Source organism: Scyliorhinus torazame, chromosome 16 (genome assembly GCF_047496885.1).
Source record: "Scyliorhinus torazame isolate Kashiwa2021f chromosome 16, sScyTor2.1, whole genome shotgun sequence".
NCBI lineage: Eukaryota > Metazoa > Chordata > Chondrichthyes > Carcharhiniformes > Scyliorhinidae > Scyliorhinus > Scyliorhinus torazame.
Window position 1 is genome coordinate 150,356,790 of NC_092722.1, and position 20,897 is coordinate 150,377,686.

The following is a 20,897-nucleotide window of genomic DNA, read 5'->3' on the forward strand; positions in this document are numbered from 1 at the left end:
TCGCTACCAGATAGGCGCTCCTGACTATCGACCTGTACCAGCTTTTGAATCCCGCAGGCTCAGAACCAATTCGAAAGACCATTCGTTTCCCTGACCTGGTGGGCCATTTCCAAAGTTAAGTATTGGCCTTTAGTGGTAGGTAGTAGTCTAGAAGTAGGATTATTGTATAAGTATTAATTGCTGTATATAATAAATGAGCGTTGATTTAACTCTTACTGAGCGGTGTGTTGTATTATTAATAATTACTTGGACTTGAACCACGTGGCAGTATCAGAAAGATACCTGGCGACTCATGAGCAAAGGTGACAGAATAATAATAAAGTAAACTAAGGCTGAAACGAGCAACACCCCGCCTCCATACATAGTGATAGGGGGTCCTGCTTTATGAGCGACGAACTGCGTCAATTCCTGCTCAGTAAGGGCATTGCCTCGAACAGGACGACCAGTTACAACCCCCGGGGAAGACCGTCCTACTGGCCCTGCGGTCCAGGAATCTCCCAGTCTTCCGCTGACAGGAAGTCCTCCCGGATGCCCTCCACTCCATCCAGTCACTGCTCTGTACCACGACCAACCAAACACCTCACGAACGTCTCCTTGTCTTCCCCAGGATGCCCACCTCTGCGACCTTGCTTCCGACCTGGCTGGCAGCTCCCGGATCTGTCCTGCTCCGAAAACACGTGCGGGCGCACAAATCGGACCCATTGGTCGAGAGGGTCCATCTCCTCCACGCTAACCCTCAGTACGCCTACATGGCATACCCCGACGGCCGATAGGATATGGTCTCCCTACGAGACCTGGTGCCCGCTGAATCCCCACACACAGCCCCGCCACCAGTCCCGCCCTCCCTCCCACCGGCGCACCCCACAGCCGCCCCCTTCCCAGGTGGATCGGTTCTTCCACCGACCCCAACAAGCCCTGCCCACCGGCGCACCCCACAGCCGCCCCGTCCCAGGTCAGTCGGCCCTTCCACCGTGATGAAGCTGCCACAGAAGCCGAAACCACGCTCCCGGAGTCACAGACGCCCAAATTTCCACCGGTATCACCACCAAAGCTACGACGATCGCAGAGGACGACCAGGGCCCCAGATCGACTAATTGCTTCATTTTGAAATGAACATTACTGTTGTAAATAGTTAAGATGTAATGAGGCAAAACGCTGTACGGAGGCATTATGGTACCTCCATAACTGTAACTTCTACCACTTTTACCCCGTTGTAATACGAAGCCACCACCCCCGCCAGACTCTTTTTTAACAGGGGGTGAATGTGGTAGTCTGTGTTAGGAGGATTACGGTACCTAGTAATGCCAGAATACCATTGGTGGAGAATGTACTTGTTCCCATTGGTTAAGCTTGTATGTTAGCTCCGCCCTGCAAGGCGGGGTATAAGAGCCCGTGCTGCCCCAGCAGCTTTCTTCTGTACCTGCACTGCTGGGGGAAACATCTCGCGTATTAAAGCCTTCAATTGTCCCCAATCTCGTTTCTGCGGTTATTGATTGTGCATCTCAAGGTAAGTATGGTTACCTCCGCAGGCGGGAGGGGGACAGTAACCCCCACCTGGAACAGCAGGGGACTTAACAGCCCAGTGAAAAGATCCAGAGACTTTGCGGTTTATTCTCCGTGTTCGTAAAAGGTCCCCCATGTCTGGCAAAGTTGATGCACTGCTTTCCTCCTGGAGAGCAGGTCAAAGTCCATTTGTAGCTGTTTTGCTCTCCAATAGAAGTTCAACGGTTGGAGCCACGAAATATCGTCGGTCTATCTTCAGTACGGAGTCGATTAGCTGTTGCCTAATCGTCCTCTCTTCCCAATCTCTATGTGCTTTATCGGCAATAATCTCACTCCTGATCACAGCCCTCAGTTTAACCCATGCCGTGAACCCTGCTCCAAGCCCAAACCACTCCAGAACCTCAATGAGGTACTTCCACTTGACTCTGTCGAAGGCCTTTCCTGCGTCCAGGGAGATGATCACCTCTGGTGTTCTCTCCCCAGTTGGGATCATTATCACATTTAGCAGGCACCGATATGCGACATTAGCTGCCTAACCTTAACAAAGCCCATTTGGTCCTCTGCCACCACCTCAGTACGCAGTTCTCCAGTCGCCAGTTGTGAGAAAATATCACAAGCCATAGACAGATATATGACCAATAACAAGAATGGGGAGGTCTCACCTTCTGTAGGGAAACAACGACATATCCACGGGGACACTGGGACATCATTATTAGCAGAACTGGTGGAGGCGGGTGACATGGGGGGAGGGGAACTGCAGGGACCTGTATAGACGACTGCTGGGAAAGGCACGCTACCCACTGGACAAAACAAGAGGAAAATGGGAGGAAGAGTTTGGAATGAAATAGGGTGGGATTCTGGAGCGAAGCACCAATCAGTCAACTCCACCTACCCATGCGCAAGGCTAAGCCTAATACAGCTAAAGGTGGTACACAGAGAGCAACTAACCAGATCCTGAATAAGTAGGTTCTTCTCAGAGGTGGAGGACAAATGTGAACTGTGCCAGGGAGGCCTGACCAACCACACCCACATATTTTGGGCATGCCCCAGACTTTTTGGATTCTGGAGAGCCTTCTTCGAGGCAATGTCCAAGCTTGTGGGGGCGAGGGTGTAGCCGTGCCCAAAAATTGTGGTCTTCGGGGTATTAGACTACCCAGAACTCTTTATGGGGGGGGGACTAACGCCCTAGCCTTTGTCTCCCTAATGGCCCGCCGAAGAATCCTGCTCGGCTGGTGATCAGTAGCACCACTCAAGGTTGCAGACTGGCTGGTCGAAATGTTGGAATTGCTCCACCTGGCGGAAATCAAACTCGCCAATTGGGGGTTGGAAGTGGACTTTCACAAGATGTGGAAGCCATTCATCAACTTGTTCCAGTACGTGTTTGTGCCAACAGCCAATAGAGTAAAGGGAAGGTTGGGTCCACAGAGAGACCACAAGCACCAATGAAAGGGAAGTGGGGGTGGGGGGTGGGTGGGGGTAGAAAATATTGAGGCACATATGCTGACCACCGCCTGTGTGTGGGGGGGAGGTGCACCATTCTGCCTCCCCCCAGATAGAAAGTTTGTAAATATTTACAGTAGACTAGGATTGATTTATCACCATGTAATAGAAGTATCACTATATGACCTTGCTGTGAAAATGTGGTTTAATAAAACATTTTTTAATAACGATTTCTCGAGACAGCTGGAACTGTTGTACTTTCTTGCTTTTCCTCTTAATTGATGATAATTGTTTGACCAATTTCACTCTTCTGTTTGTTTCCTCATGATGTGGTCTGGTATGGACTTAGTGGGCTGAACTGTGTCATAAATATTTCTATGTTTCCACATTAATATTTCTATGTTTACAGATCCCTGCTGATTTCATCTGTGGGAAGTGCACCCGTCTCCAGCTCCTCAGAAACCGCGTTAGGGAACTGGAGCTGGAGTTGGATGAACTTCGGATCATTCGGGAAGCAGAGGTGGCCACAGATAGAAACTTCAGGGATGTAGTTACTCCGAAGAATAAAGATAGATGGGTGACGGTGAGAGGGGCTGGGAGGAAGCAGTCAGTACAGGGATCCCCTGTGATTGTTCCCCTTAGTAACATATATACCGCTTTGGATACTGTTGGGGGGGACAACTTACCAGGGGTAAGTCATGGGGTACAGGTCTCTGGCACAGAGTCTATCCCTGTTGCTCAGAAGGGAAGTGGGGAGAGGAGTAGAGCATTAGTCATTGGAGACTCCATAGTTAGGGGGATAGATAGGAGATTCTGTGGGAACGAGAGAGACTCGCGGTTGGTGTGTTGCCTCCCAGGTGCCAGGGTGCGTGATGTCTCGGATCGTGTTTTCGGGATCCTTAAGGGGGAGGGGGAGCAGCCCCAAGTCGTGGTCCACATAGGTACCAATGACATAGGTAGGAAAAGGGATAGGGATGTAAGGCAGGAATTCAGGGAGCTAGGGTGGAAAATTAGATCTAGGACAGAGTTATTATCTCTGGGTTGTTACCCGTGCCACGTGATAGCGAGATGAGGAATAAGGAGAGAGAGGAGTTGAACACGTGGCTACAGGGATGGTGCAGGAGGGAGGGTTTCAGATTTCTGGATAATTGGGGCTCATTCTGGCGTCGGTGGGACCTCTACAAACGGGATGGTCTACATCTGGACCAGAGGGGTACCAATATCCTGGGGGGGAAATTTGCCAATGCTCTTCGGGAGGGTTTAAACTAGTTCAGCAGGGGCTTGGGAACCTGAATTGTAGCTCCAGTATACAGGAGGTTGAGAGTAGTGAGGTCATGAGTAAGGTTTCAAAGTTGCAGGAGTGTACCGGCAGGCAGGAAGGTGGTTTAACGTGTCTTTTTCAATGCTAGGAGCATCCGGAATAAGGTGGGTGAACTTGCGGCATGGGTTAGTACCTGGGACTTCGATGTTGTGGCCACTTCGGAGACATGGATAGAGCAGGGACAGGAATGGTTGTTGCAGGTGCCGGGGTTTAGATATTTCAGTAAACTCAGGGAAGGTGGTAAAAGAGGGGGAGGGGTGGCATTGTTAGTCAAGGACAGTATTACGGTGGCAGAAAGGACGTTTGATTAGGACTCGTCTACTGAGGTAGTATGGGCTGAGGTTAGAAACAAGAAAGGAGAGGTCACCCTGTTAGGGGTTTTCTATAGGCCTCCGAAAAGTTCCAGAGATGTAGAGGAAAGGATTGCAAAGCTGAATTTGGAGAGGAGCAAAAGCAACAGGGTATTTGTTATGGGGGACTTTAACTTTCCAAATATTGACTGGAAACGCTATAGTTCGAGTACTTTAGATGGGTCTGTTTTTGTCCAATGTGTGCAGGAGGGTTTCCTGACACAGTATGTAGATAGGCCAATGAGAGGCAAGGCCATATTGGATTTGGCCTTGGTACTGGGTAATGAACCAAGACAGGTGTTAGATTTGGAGGTAGGTGAGCACTTTGGTGATAGTGACCACAATTCGATTAAGTTTACTTTAGTGATGGAAAGTGACAGGTATATACCGCAGGGCAAGAGTTATATCTGGGGGAAAGGCAATTATGATGCGATGAGGCAAGACTTAGGATGCATCGGATGGAGAGGAAAACTGCAGGGGATGGGGACAATGGAAATGTGGAGCTTGTTCAAGGAACAGCTACTATGTGCCCTTGATAAGTATGTACCTGTCAGGCAGGGAGGAAGTGGTCGAGCAAGGGAACCATGGTTTAATAAAGCAGTTGAAACACTTGTCAAGAGGAAGAAGGAGGCTTATGTAAAGATGAGACATGAAGGTTCAGTTAGGGTGCTCGAGAGTTACAAGTTAGCTAGGAAGGACCTAAAGAGAGAGCTAAGAAGAGCCACGAGGGGACATGAGAAGTCTTTGGCAGGTAGGATCAAGGATAACCCTAAAGCTTTCTATAGATATGTCAGGAATAAACAAATGACTAGGGTAAGAGTAGGGCCAGTCAAGGACAGTAATGGGAAGTTGTGCTTGGAGTCCGAGGAGATAGGAGAGGTGCTAAATGAATATTTTTCGTCAGTATTCACACAGGAAAAAGACAATGTTGTCGAGGAGAATACTGAGATTCAGGCTACTAGACTAGAAGGGCTTGAGGTTCATAAGGAGGAGGTGTTAGCAATTCTGGAAAGTGTGAAAATAGATAAGTCCCCTGGGCCGGATGGGATTTATCCTAGGATTCTCTGGGAAGCTAGGGAGGAGATTGCTGAGCCTTTGGCTTTGATCTTTAAGTCATCTTTGTCTACAGGAATAGTGCCAGAAGACTGGAGGATAGCAAATGTTGTCCCCTTGTTCAAGAAGGGGAGTAGAGACAACCCAGGTAACTATAGACCAGTGAGCCTTACTTCTGTTGTGGGCAAAATCTTGGAAAGGTTTATAAGAGATAGGATGTATAATCATCTGGAAAGGAATAATTTGATTAGAGATAGTCAACACGGTTTTGTGAAGGGTAGGTCGCGCCTCACAAACCTTATTGAGTTCTTTGAGAGGGTGACCAAACAGGTGGATGAGGGTAAGCAGTTGATGTGGTGTATATGGATTTCAGTAAAGCGTTTGATAAGGTTCCCCACGGAAGGCTACTGCAGAAAATACGGAGGCATTGGATTCAGGGTGATTTAGCAGTTTGGATCAGAAATTGGCTAGCTGGAAGAAGACAAAGGGTGGTGGTTGATGGGAAATGTTCAGACTGGAGTCCAGTTACTAGTGGTGTACCACAAGGATCTGTTTTGGGGCCACTGCTGTTTGTCATTTTTATAAATGACCTGGAGGAGGGCGTAGAAGGATGGGTGAGTAAATTTGCAGATGACACGAAAGTCGATGGAGTTGTGGACAGTGCGGAAGGATGTTACACGTTACAGAGGGACATAGATAAGCTGCAGCACTGGGCTGAGAGGTGGCAAATGGAGTTTAATGCAGAAAAGTGTGAGGTGATTCATTTTGGAAGGAATAACAGGAAGACAGAGTACTGGGCTAATGGTAAGATTCTTGGCAGTGTGGATGAGCAGAGATCTCGGTGTCCATGTACATAGATCCCTGAAAGTTGCCACCCAGGTTGAGAGGGTTGTTAAGAAGGCGTACGGTGTGTTAGCTTTTATTGATAGAGGGATTGAGTTTCGGAGCCATGAGGTCATGTTGCAGATGTACAAAACTCTGGTGCGGCCGCATTTGGAGTATTGCATGCAATTCTGGTCGCCGCATTATAGGAAGGATGTGGAAGCATTGGAAAGGGTGCAGAGGAGATTCATCAGAATGTTGCCTGGTTTGGAGGGAAGATCTTATGAGGAAAGGCTGAGGGACTTGTGGCTGTTTTCGTTAGAGAGAAGAAGGTTAAGAGGTGACTTAATTGAGGCATACAAGATGATCAGAGGATTGGATAGGGTGGACAGTGAGAGCCTTTTTCCTCGGATGGTGATGTCTAGCACGAGGGGACATAGCTTTAAATTGAGGGGAGATAGATATAGGACAGCTGTCAGAGGTAGGTTCTTTACTCAGAGAGTAGTAAGGGCGTGGAATGCCCTGCCTGCAACAGTAGTGGACTCGTCAACACTAAGGGCATTCAAATGGTCATTGGATAGACATATGGACGATAAGGGAATAGTGTAGATGGGCTTTAGAGTGGTTTCACAGGTCGGTGCAACATCGAGGGCCGAAGGGCCTGTACTGCACTGTAATGTTCTATGTTCTATCCCTTGCTGGAGTATGTTTCCCAACTTGATGGGCACCCTCACATCTCATTAGGTGTGAACCTTAACAGTGAGCGTGGACAGCTTCATTATACCTGACAAAGAGTCATCGGACTCAAAACATTAGCTCTTTTGTCTCCCTACAGATGCTGCCAGCCCTGCTGAGATTTTCCAGCATTTCATTATACCTGATAATGGGTTTTTACAGTTGAGACCAATTTTTTGTTTATTGCTATCCCAATCGTGCACTTCAAAATATGGTTGGTGTCCACTGATTAGGAATAGGAACCCTGGCTTGTTTTCCTTGCTTAACTTGAGGCATTGAGTCATTGAGTCCAGTTATAATGCCTCTGCCACCAGCCCATCTGTGAACAGATGATTTAACAGAGTTTCCAGGACTTTAAATCTTACAATCCTTATTGCTCCATATTAATTCTGCTGTGTACTATTTCAAACTAAATTTATGGCTCCAGTTAGCTCTCACTCCATAAAACCATAATTTGCCACATCCGTACACTTGCAAATAGTGCTCAGGCATAGAGGCAGCAAGTTACAAACATTATGTACTCAATATTAGCCACTACTCAAAAGGGACAGCAGAGGGTCAACAATAGGGGCTTAACAATTCAAACAATTGTTTGTCTATCCAATACACCATGCAGCCCCTTTTTTGAGGTGACAGATATTAGACTTTAAAATGTCCTGCCAAGATCGGACTGAGCACAGTCCTTGCTGATTCTTGGGTTGGGAGAGAAAGAGAGGTCATGATCGGAATGGGGGGAAAATCCACAGTAATTAGGAAAGAGGAGGGGGTATCAGGATGAATTTGAGGGCTCTTTGCAGAGGGAGTAAGATGACCACATTTATTATGTACATCAGACTCAAGAAACCTCTCTAAGAACATGAGTACCATTCTGTATCTTAGGCGGAATCTTGCACTCTCCTTGTAGCAAGTTTCATAGCAGGGAGTGCATTTAATTAAGTGGGAGGGGGGTGGGTAAGGTCCCTGCCAACTTTCTGCCTCCACCCTGGTTAAGCCTATAGTAGGAAGACAACTGAATAGCATTCCCACCCCGCTACCAATTGGGTTCCTTAAGTGACAAGAGATGCCCCCTTAAGGCCTCAAACTGCCACCACTGGTATTAATACAATGGCGGGCAAGGGGCTTGCCCAGAAGGGAACATGACAAGCAAAAGGTGGAATGTTTGCTTGTGTGCTCCCAGAGTAGGGAGAGTTCCAGTGCCTTATTGAGGGACCCGGCAGCAGGAAGAGGAGGGTGCTGAAAGTCACCCACTGTCCCTTACGCCGATCCTCCTCCCCTCCCAAATCCCAGTGACCCACACCCCATGATCTTCTTCTCATCATCACTCACCTGTGCCTGAGTTCCTCCTCAATCCTGGATTTTGAAGAGGTGCATTGGCAGCAGCACCACCTCCCCCATTATTGAGCAGAGTAGAGTTGCTGGCCTCTGACAGGCAAATAGTGAGCAGGATTTCCGCCCCCAGGATCATTGATCCCAGGGGTGGCCCACCGCTGGCCTATTAAGTGATTGGGCCTTCCTGAAAATAAAAAACACATGGGTCTTGGTGCTGTCCAACCGATGTCTGAGACCCCCTTTGCCTCAAAAAGATTCCACCCTATATGTCATGTCAGTTTGATCCTTACTGCTCGAATTTAATTATTCAACTTTACTAGAACTGTTTGGTATACTGGACATTTACATGGTTACTATTTGATTCAGTGCATGTGCAGCATTCTTCTGTACTCATACAGGCAGATGCCCTTTTACATAATAAGTGGTTGTACATCAAGTCTTAAATTGCTCAGCTGGTAGTCACAAAGCTGGGCCCAATTTTGTAAAATAATTATATTCTTTGACAAAGTATATCAGCACATTGAATCTAATACAATCCCTTTCATGGTGTCCTGACTCGGTGAAGGAAAGCTCCAAATGAGCATGGAATGAAAAATGCTTCCTATTTCTGTCTGCAGCTATTTTCTGCTTTCCGTTCCATAATTATGTAATGAGATATATGAGCACCATCATTCGGGTGTTCCCACTGTAAGGGATAAATGAACTGCTGATGGTCAGATTTAAGAGTTTTCATCATCATACCTGACTGCCGAAGACTTGATTTGAAAGTTTAACCATACTATTCTGAAATTTATTTAAATAATATAGTGCTGCTGCATAGATCTGGTGATACAAGATAAGTCTCAGGAGATAAATTGGATAGCCCCTGTAATGGATATAGAAACCGTTGTATATTATATGTTATATCTGTTTCAGTAATGCTTCTAAAAAGCCTGCATTAAGGTTTATATTTGTTGCAGTAATATTATTAAAGAACCTAGGTTAAGGTTCCCAGACTCTGGGTCTGCTAAAGCTGTAATTAAGGAGCCATAAAAGAGTGACGTAATTATTGATTTTAATCACTTACTTGGTTACAGATAAAGAGCAGAAGGGCTAATGGAATTGAGTTTTGCTCTCTGGGGATTCCCTGGAGTGTTGATAATTTATGGGGGGTGGGGGCGGGGGGGAGTGCTGTTTAGTTGTAGCTGAGTAGGTCATGGAACTTAGTGGGATACAGATTATGTAATTAATGGGAGGAATCAGGGTTGTCTGAAGTTTTGCAAGTTGAAATGAACAAAGTGAAAGTTGTATGAAAAGTTTTTTGAGTGATTTCATTGGTCAATTGTAGCGGTACTTGCTAGCCCTTGAAAGGTAACTTTGGAGACAAATAAGAAATTTGCTTGCTTAGCTTTTCTGGTCATTACTAGTTTGTTATTAATATGTTTTAATTTGTTCAAATTTATTGATTGGATATTTGATTAGTAAAAATAGACAAATAGTTATTGAAGAGAGCAGTGATATACTTTTCTTTACAGATGTGTGATGAATTGGGGGGGGGTGACAGTTCTAGACGATCCTCGCAGAAATGGTGCATTTCAAATGAGCAAGAGTTTTAATTGTAAAGATTATTCTTTTCCACTTCAGTCATTATTTAAAATAGTTTTTTGTCAAATAATAAGGGATGATGGCATCTTTGTAAATGTTGATCTAAAGGATTACGAGCATGAAGAATCTAAATTGGACTGTACAATTTCTGATTTATCTCTGAATTTGTAATAGTAACAGCCCCCTAATAGTCAGCCTTGGTAATTCCTTAAATCAATATTCTTGATGAAGCTATCAGCATTAGCTGTTAATTGTAAATTTAATAAATAGAAACAGAACAGAAGGATAAGAAGTGCAATATTTTTGTAATTATTTGAGTTTTAACTAGCATCCTAATGATAATCCTCCTTTTTCAAGCATATTTGCAATATTTGTTACTGGATAATAAATTCTTAACTTAGACTTAAATGTGTGGAAATATAAACATCAGCAAACTATTGAAATATAGGGAAAAAAAGAATAAGTACATTTCCACATTCAGCTGCTAACACCCGATCAATTCTTACACAACATGGATTCATTACATGCAGAATTTCATCATTATTTACAGCCATTTTATTTGAAGGTCACTTTGTCATGCATGTGCATAGCATAGCATATAGGCATAACCTGAGCTACAATACATTACTTCACCAAGTCCATTTAATTATTAAACAGAAGAGCAATAATAATGTGGAAAAATCTTTCAGAACATTGTTAAGTGTTAAATAAATAGCCAAACTAAATTCAAGAAATGTATATTTAGAGACATTGGTTTTAACCTGGTTATCATAGTGGCAGTCGTATCTTGAATATTGATGTCTTCATGTCAAAGTCAAGCAGGCAGAACATTCTATAAATAGGGTGTTGGCACACCAAACGCAGCTAGTTGCGCACAAATGCTTTTTTATTTGGATGACTGAAGAACTTAACTCTGGAATGGTAAAACAACATCGAGATGAAAGTCTTAAGGTGGAAAAGTCATTAATGAGCAGAGTATGCCTGAGAAAAATTTGAAACATAGAAGTGTGAAACCTGTGACTTTGGCCTTAATTATATCATTCTTCAGCTCACTGGTCACCAACAAAGTTGAACTGCAGCCATACTCCAGGATTTCTGATTTAAAGGGAATTACACTCTTCATTGAAATGGAATTTAGAATGAGCAGGAGGACATAGTTTAAGAATACAGCAGTCTGGGGGTTGCTGATTCCCAGCAGAGCCCCAAAGGATGATTGATGTAGGCAGCTTCCCACAGAGGTTTATCATTTCCTTCTCATTTCTATTCCAAACTTTCTCTTGTGATATTGTTTTGTTGCTGCCGAACCTTCAGAAAAGATGAACACTTTCCTCATGGGATACTCTCATGCAACTGATGTTCAAATATTTTAAAGCCAATTCCTCTGCTTTCATAGAATTTACAGTGCAGAAGGAGGCCATTCGGCCCATCGAGTCTGCACTGGCTCTTGGAAAGAGCACCCTCCCCAAGGTCAACACCTCCACCCTATCCCCAGAACCCAGTAACCCCACCCAACACTAAGGGCAATTTTGGACACTAAGGGCAATTTATCATGGCCAATCCACCTAACCTACACATCTTTGGACTGTGGGAGGAAGCTGGAGCGCCCAGAGGAAACCCACGCACACACGGGGAGGATGTGCAGATTCCACACAGACAGTGACCCAAGCCGGAATCGAACCTGGGACCCTGGAGCTGTAAAGCAATTGTGCTATCCACAATGCTACCGTGCTGCCCTGAGATTGTTGCTGATAATATTGGTAATAAGGAAATTAATTACATGCTGCTGACTCAAGCGGAATGTTGGAGATATATTGGAGATATGTAGTGAGTGGTAGGAAGGTCTGGCAGCTCTTCTAGAAGCAGCTTGTTTTAGAAGGCTAAAGAGGCAACATCTCTCTCAGCCTTGCCAGGAGAAAAGCCATACTATGGAGTAATGGTTAAGAAGATGCCAGAATCCTAAAGTAGAGCAAGTTAAGGAAACTAGAGAAATGAAGAGAAGTTGCCAAGAAGTCTCGAGTTTATGTAACAGACAAAACTGGGAACCAGAACAAATTACTGTTCAGTGAAGTCACAAAGAGTTAAAAAGGCAGTGGATTATGAGAGGCCAGAAAGATATAGAGTCATAGAAGGTGAGTGATGGTGAGCAGGTGATGAGATTCAGCTACCACATTAATTTGCAGGTACGTTTGTGAGAGGTAAATCTTGCTAAACCTCTGTCCTCCTAAGCCTGCAAACAAATTTTCAATCAATGGTAATGGGTATTGATCTGCACGTTGTACTGGATTGATTGTTTTCTTAAAATCTCCACAGATGCAAACTGTACCATCCGGTTTCAAGAGAGGTACAAAAGAGGTTGCCCAGTCACTAGTAGTGATGGCTTCTAAGACTCCTATTTTCACAGGTCTCAGTAGTTCTGCTTTGACTTTTGGATGTACATCATAGGGTACAGTTTTAGCCTTGAGACATTTCGACTGACTATTTTCCTTAATCTTCAGGGACACTTGTACATCTTTCATGGACCCCAGTGTGCCTTCAAAAACACTGCTGTATGTTTTCATGACGGACTGTAAAACTGACTTTGAATCAACTAAGTTGTTGACCACGCTCCAATTCAGTTTAATCCTTTCCAGTCAATATCAGCTAAAGAGAGCTGGAAAACCTTCCCGCACCACATGGAGTGGTAAATCTGTGGTTTGTTCACTTCTATCAACTTTGACTGTGATGTAATCTCTCAGTGGGCCTATCCCTTCAGTATATCAAAATGGCATTTGATGGTCGCAAAGGCAGGTTAAGTTTCCAATATAAATGGTCTCCGGAATCAGGGATACAGTTAATACAGCCCCTGTATCGACTTCCATTTTAATAAGTTGACTATTCAGTTTTGGCTCTACCCAAAAATGATGTGACTCACCCTGGACTGAGCACATTCAGCTTCAATTATTTATCAAAATTAATTGCTGTAGTTTCATTATGGTTGTTGTTTTTTTTCTTCCACATTGTGAATTTTCTTAGTTGAATTTGTTTGTTTCCCCCTTTGAATGAGTTCTGTATCTTGCTTTGAGCGTTCGTCGCTGGAGAAGATATTTTATTCCAGCAATCCCTTGCTCTGTGTTGAGTTATACAACAATCTTTACATTGACTGTCCTTGCTCCAAGCATTCAGCCAGGAAATGACTTTTTTGCACAGCGATGACACGCCAGTTGCTAGATAGACTTCTTCTGGACAGCAGTCAGTTTATGGATCCTCGTGCTTGCTCCAACCCGAGAAGCCTCCTTATCTGCGAGCTCCATTGAAACAGCAATATCTAATGCAGTCTTCAGACTTAGATTTTGTTCACTTAATAATATTCTTCGAATGGCCTATTTTTTCAAACCAAACCGTAAACAATCTCTAATTGTGTCATCTAATGAGATGCCAAATTGGCAAAACTCTGCAAGTCACTTAAGGGTTGCAATGAACTGCGCAATATTTTCCCCTTCTGATCCCATCGATGAAATCAAAACTTCTTTGCAACAATTAACGGCTTTGGTGAATAATGATCTTCTAATATTTTAACCAATTCTTGATATGTCTCGTCTCCGGGGATGTCTGGCTAATCTAAGCTTCTTTTTTTAAAAAAAATATGTTTTATTGAAATTTTTTCGATTAAAATGTTTTCCCTTTAGAGATCAAACATAACAGTAAAGAAAGTTTAACAATAAACAAATGGCTAATCAACATGGTAATCTAATCATTTAACATGAACTAAAATTTCCACCCCCTCCCCCCCTTCCCCCCTGGGTTGCTGCTGCTGGTCATCTGTCTTCCCTCTAACGTTCCCCTAGGTAGTCGAGGAATGGCTGCCACCGCCTGGTGAACCCTTGAGCCGATCCTCTCAGGGCAAACTTTATCCGCTCCAGTTTTATGAACCCCGCCATATAGTTTACCCAGGCCTCCAGTCCGGAGGGTTTCGCCTCCTTCCACATGAGTAGAATCCTACGCCGGGCTACTAGGGACGCAAATCCACAACGTCGGCCTCTTTCGCCTCCTGCACTCCCGGCTCATCCGCAACCCCAAATAGAGCTAGCCCCAGCCTGGTTTGACCCGGGCCTTCACCACCTTAGAAATCACTCCCGTCACTCCCTTCCAATACCCCTCCAGTGCCGGGCATGACCAAAACATATGTGCGTGGTTTGCCGGGCTTCCGCCGCACCTCCCACACTTGTCCTCCACTCCAAAGAACCTGCTCAGTCTTGCTCCCGTTATGTGTGCTCTATGTAGCACCTTGAATTGAATCAGGCTAAGCCTGGCGCACGAGGAAGAGGAATTTACCCTGCTTAGGGCATCAGCCCACATATCCTCCTCTATCTCCTCCCCTAGCTCTTCTTCCCTTTCCTTTTAATTCGCCCACCAACTCCTCCCCCTCTTCCCTCATCTCTCGGTATATCTCTGACACCTTGCCCTCTCTGACCCACCCCCCCGAAAGCACTCTCTCCTGAATCCCCTGTACCGGGAGCAGCGGAAATTCCCTCACCTGTTGTCTTGTGAACGCCCTCACCTGCATATATCTAAGGAAGTTTCCCCGGGGCAACTTATACTTTTCCTCCAATGCTCCCAAGCTCGCAAACGTCCCATCTATAAATGAATCTCCCACCCTCCTAATTCCCAACTGGTGCCAGCTCTGAAATCCTCCATCCATTCTTCCTGGGGCAAACCTATGGTTGTTCCTGATTGGGGACCCCACCAGGGCTCCCCGCACACCTCTCTGTCGCCTCCATTGTCCCCAGATATTCAATGTTGCCGCCACCACCGGGTTCGTGGTAAACTTTTTTGGTGAGAGCGGTAGCGGCGCCGTCACCAGCGCCTCTAAGCTCGTCCCTTTACAGGACTTTCTCTCCACGCCGCTCCCTCTCCCTCCATCATCCATTTACGAATCATCGCCACATTGGCAGCCCAATAGTAGTCGCCCAAATTCGGTAGCGCCAATCCTCCTCTGTCTCTGCAACGTTGTAGGAACCCCCTCCTTACCCTCGGGACTTTCCCTGCCCACACGAAGCTCGTGATGCTCCTGTCTATTTTTTAAAAAAAGGTCTTAGTGATTAGTATAGGGAGACATTGAAATACAAATAAGAACCTCGGGAGGACCATCACCTTAATTGCCTGCACTCTGCCCGCCAACGACAGAGGCTGCATGTCCCACCTCTTGAAGTCCTCCTCCATTTGTTCTACCAATCGTGTCAGATTAAGTCTGTGCAAGGTTCCCCAGCTCCTAGCGATCTGAATCCCCAGGTATCGGAAGTTTCTTTCCACTTTCCTTAGAGGCAGGCCTTCTATCTCTCTACTCTGGTCCCCTGGGTGTATCACGAATAGTTCACTCTTCCCCATGTTAAGCCTATATCCCGAGAAATCTCCGAACTCCCTCAACATCCGCATAACCTCTATCATCCCCCCCGCTGGGTCCGACACATACAACAGTAGGTCATCCACGTATAGCGAGACTCGGTGTTCTTCTCCCCCTCTAATCACCCCTCTCCATTTCCTGGAGTCTTTCAACGCCATGGCCAGAGGTTCAATTGCCAACGCGAACAACAGTGGAGACAGCGGGCATCCCTGTTTTGTTCCCCTATATAATCGGAAATACTCCGATCTTTGCCGACCCGTGTAATCTAAGCTTCTTAACAAATTAAATACACCACTAATTCAACATTGTCTCAGGTATTTAATGCAATTTATGCATATGTCGTTGTACTAACAGATTCACAGTAACTTCATTGTAAGCCTACTTGTGACAATAATAAGGATTATTATCATCATGTAAATCAGTATATTATTAAAATTGCTATGTTTTCTCACCTATAAATAATACAATTTGTCAAGTTAATGTTTCCAATTATATTTAGGAATGCACAAACCTTAATCTCTTCCAAAGTTTTATTGGCTAGAATATAATAATGGAATCTCTCTGAAAATGATTTCCGGTTCTCTTTAGTTCACATCAAAAAAGCCCATCGCACCAAAATATCCTCCCGTTTTCACGGGATCGGAATGCTCCCCCCTACGCTTAATTCACTGGACTAGTTCATTCAAGATGGATTACCAATTTGTAACAGCTTTAACTTAATCTTTTGTTCTCTGCCCCGCTCTACCTCCATGTCTTACTGTATTGCATATGGTGAGCTCTGCAGTGTGACTGCTCTGATTGCCGGTTTAAAATTGGTATGGGCCCTTCCTTTGAATGTTTGCCCCAAAGTCGATGCCAGAGATTTCTAACCTTCTGTTAATCTGTTGATCGATTGATCTGTTGAAGCTGCTCCACTCCACTAGATTTTTTCTTTCAAAATTCTTTTTCTTTCCTCTGATCTGTTCCTTGTCACCAGTTTTATTTTTGTAAACTGTTGGATCTTTAGACTAACAATACAAAAAAATAGAATGCTAAAGCACATGGGTTGTAATGCAAGAATAGGTCTTCACTGTACAAGATTTGGCACTCGACTCCCCAAAAGCCGACTAAGTACTCGATGATGTCACGCATGTCACAAGACATGGTTCTTAAAAGACACTGCACACAACTATAATGACCCACATATATAATAAAGATGTACTTTGTAATCCGTGTTAATCCTAAAACCTGTGTGTAATTGTTAAGTTAGGGCAGCACATTAGCAAAAGTGGCTAGCACTGTGGCTTCACAGCGCCAGGGTCCCAGGTTCGATTCCCCCCTGGGTCACTGTCTGTGCGGAGACTGCACGTTCTCCCCGTGTCTGCGTGGGTTTCCTCCGGGTGCCCCAGTTTCCTCCCACAGTCCAAAGACGTGCAGGTTAGGTGGATTGGCCATGCTAAATTGCCCTTAGTGACCAAAAAGGTTAAGAGGGGTTATTGGGTTACGAGGATAGGGTGGAAGTGAGGGCTTAAGTGGATCGGTGCAGACTCGATGGGCCGAATGGCCTCCTTCTGCACTGTATGTTCTATGTTCTAAGGGGGAAGTAAAGGCGTATTGTAACATAATCCAATTTTTTCACGTTTAATAAATGTTTTGTCTTGTTGTTAAAGCTAATTAGCGGTCCTGTCACTCTGTTCTTCCATTAAAAAAAAAAAATTGTTACAGTCTTTTGAGCCAGGGTTACTTTCTGGAATCTTTCTGTCCAGTTATAACATCATTTGATATCGTAACAGTGCTTTAAGAGTTCGTATTTTTAATTCAGGCAAGGATGGTCAATGGGTATTAATGCTCATTAATGTTATTGTCAGAAGATCTTGCAGGGTCAAATTAGATTGACTGGCCCCTCCATTGACAATGTAACTCAGTTCTCAATATACCACTGGTTCAACATTGTCTCAGATATTTAATGCAATTTAAACATATGTAGTTGTACTAACAGATTCACAGCAACTTCATTGTAGTGTTAATGTAAGCCTATTTGTGACAATAATAATTATTATCATCATGTAAATTTGTATATTATTAAAATTGCTATATTTTCTCCTCTAGAAATAATACAATTTGTCATGTTAATGTTTATTGTGCCTACACTCTTTTTTACATTTGCCAATAGCTGCAAGAGCACTCTCCTAAAGTTTTCCCCATTTATTGCACATGTTAGTCACATTTCCTGATCACAACACCCCCATGACTTTGAAATTCCCCGTGGAAAACACTTTAGGAGTGATTTTAATCTTGTGGGCAAAGAAAATCAACAGTGGATCTCACCCAGCGAATTTGCCCACCAATCCAAATTGCGGTAGCTGCGGCTCAGTTGATGGCACTTTTGTCTCAGGATCACAAACTTCTGGGTTCAAGTCCCGCATCAGGGCTTGAGCACATAAAATCAGAGCTGACACTCTAGTGCAATGCTGAGGGAGCACTGCAGTGCTGGAGGTGCCATATCTTGGATGAGATGTTAAACTGAGATCCCATCTGCTTGCTCAAGTGGATGTGAAAGATTCCATGGTACTATTTTGAAGAAGAGTAGAGGAGTTATCCTTGCTGTCCCAGCACTATCCCTTAATCAATGCCACAGAAAATATATTATCTGGCCATTCACATTGTTTTTTTAAATTTATTTTAAAAAAATGTAGAGTACCCAATTAATCTTTTCCAATTAAGGGGCAATTTAGCGTGGCCAATCCACCTACTTTGCACATCTTTGGCTTGTGAGGGCGAAACCCACGCAAACACGGGGAGAATGTACAAACTCCACCATGGCGGAGAATCCAATTTCATGCCAAAATTGGGGACGGCGCCAGTCCGGCGATTCTCGGGGACCCGAGAATTGCGGAGTACTCGGCGCAGCTGAGGGCCCATTGCCAGAGGCCATCCCAGCGATCCTCCGCTCCCGATTGGCCGGGTTCCCGACTGCGTGGTTCTAACCACCTTTTGCCAGTCGGGATGCTCGCATGGCGGCTGCAGACTCAGTCCTTGGCCGCCCTGGTAGGGGTGGGGAGATCGGACACCGGGGTGGGGCAGGGGCCTTATAGGCGGCCGGGGTCAGATCAGGGTGGGGGTCTACATTTTCAATCTGCCTCCGCAGTCCGAGTCCGCCATGGCGCTCGGCGTGGCCGATGGAGGCCGCCGCCATGCGCATGCGCGGACTCAAAACCGGAAGTGCAGTGGCCCGTACCCACAGCTAACGCTGCCTGAATTACTCTGGGTCCCTGCTAGCCCACTGCAGGTCATTGAATCACCTCATCTTTTCTGCTGGAAACTTCAGCGTTTTTACGCCAGTGTGGGGACATAGTCCCATTTTGGGAGAATCCAGCCCCATGTCTTTCAGGACTTGTGAAAGGAAACTGGAGCACCCGGAGGAAACCCACGCAGATACAGGAAGAACGTGCAGACTCCGCACAGACAGTGACGCAAGCCGGGAATCAAACCTGGGACCTTGGCGTTGTGAAGCAACAGTGCTAACCACTATGCTACCGTGCCGCCCATAAGCTCAGTGTTGGTCACCTTTTTTAAAATTCCTTTTTGCAGCCTTCCATAATCTAACATTGTAGATGGCATGGTGGCACAGTGTTTAGCCCTGCTGTGTCACAGTACGAGTGCCCTGGGCTCAATTCCAACCTTGGGTGACTGTCTGATATAAAGGCTATAATTCCATTAATCTTTTTGATTATTTTCTGCACTTGTTCCTGGCATTTTAAAAACCTATGCACCTGAACCCCCAAGTCTCTTTGGCTATCCATTGCACCTAACCTCTTTCCATTTAGAATTTACTCTGCTCTATACTTTTTTGGTCCAAAATGGATAACCTCACAATTGCTTACATTAAATTCCATCTGCCACAATTTTGCCCATTCACCTAGTCTGTCAATATCTCCTTACAATTTTATGCTGTCATCTTGGGTGTCTAGGATGCCACCTAACTTTGTACCATCAGCAGATTTGGATATATGACTTTCTATGCCATCATCCAAGTCATTAATGAACAGTATGAACAGTATGAATAATTGAGGGCCCAACACAGATCCCTGTGGTACACCACTAGTCACCCCTTGCCAATTTAAGTAATTATCCATCATTCCCACTCTATTGCCTGCCACTCAATCAGTTTCCTAACTATGACAATAATTTGATAATTAATAGTTCAGTAAATATCTCTTTGGGAAGTATACAAAAATGGTTTGTGGCACATGGGTAGCATAGCTGCAGAAGAGAGGAGAAAGAAGAGTTGAAGCGTAATTTGAAAAAGAGATTTGTTAGTTAGGGGAACTGACAGGCATTTTTGTGGCTGGAGACATGATTCCAGGATGGCGTGTTCCCTCTGTGGTGCCGGATCAAGGATATCACAGATTGGCTGCAGGACATTATTGTGGGGGAAGGTGAACAGACAGTGATCCACAGCAGTACCGACCACATAGGTAGGAAGAGGGATAAGATCCTGAAAGCAGATTTTAGTGAGTTAGGAAATAAATCAAAAAGCAGAACCTCAAAAGCAGTAATCTCAGGATCACTCCCAGTGCCATGTGCTAGGTAGCATTGAAATTGATTGAGTGATTGGATACATGGTGTAGGAGGAGGGCATCAGATTTCTGAGGCATTGGGACCGATTCTGGGGCATGTGGGATGTGTGCAAGACGGATAGGTTGCACCTCAGCAGATCTGGTACTAACATCCTTGTAGGAAGATTTGCTAGTGCAGTTAGGCACCTCTGCCAATTTAAACTAGATTAGCAGAGGTATGGGAATCTAACAGCAAGCTAAGATTGGTGGGAAGCAAAACTGGTATCAGGAGGTCAAAACGTAGTAAGCAGAAAATTTACTACAGCTGTATGTGTGCAGTCCAACTAAAAGGATGCACTGTTGGACCTGGTTCTTGGAAATGAGGTGGGCCAAGTTGATCAAGTGTCAGTAGGGAAACATTTAGAAGACAGTGATTGTTGTATTGCAAGGTTCAGGACGAAGATAGAAAAGATAGGCAATCCAGAGTGAAAATAATTAACTGGGGAGAGCCAACTTCAGTGGGACAAGAATGGAGCTGGGCTATCTAGGCAGCAACAAAGGGATGGTGAGAACAACTGTAGCTGAACAATGGGCTACCTTCAAAACACAAATGGTCTGGACATAGTCAATGAATATTCCATTTAAAATGTCAAGTACTGCAAACAAATCCAGAGCTCCCTGGATAAAAAAGGAGATAAAAATTAAGGTCAAGAAGAAAAAGTGTGCTTATGACAGGTGCCAGGTAGAAAATACAGATGAGAACCAAGACGAATACAGAAGGTTCAGAGGGGAGGTGAGAAAAGGTTCCAGCTAACCTAAAGGAGAATCCCAAATTCTCCTGT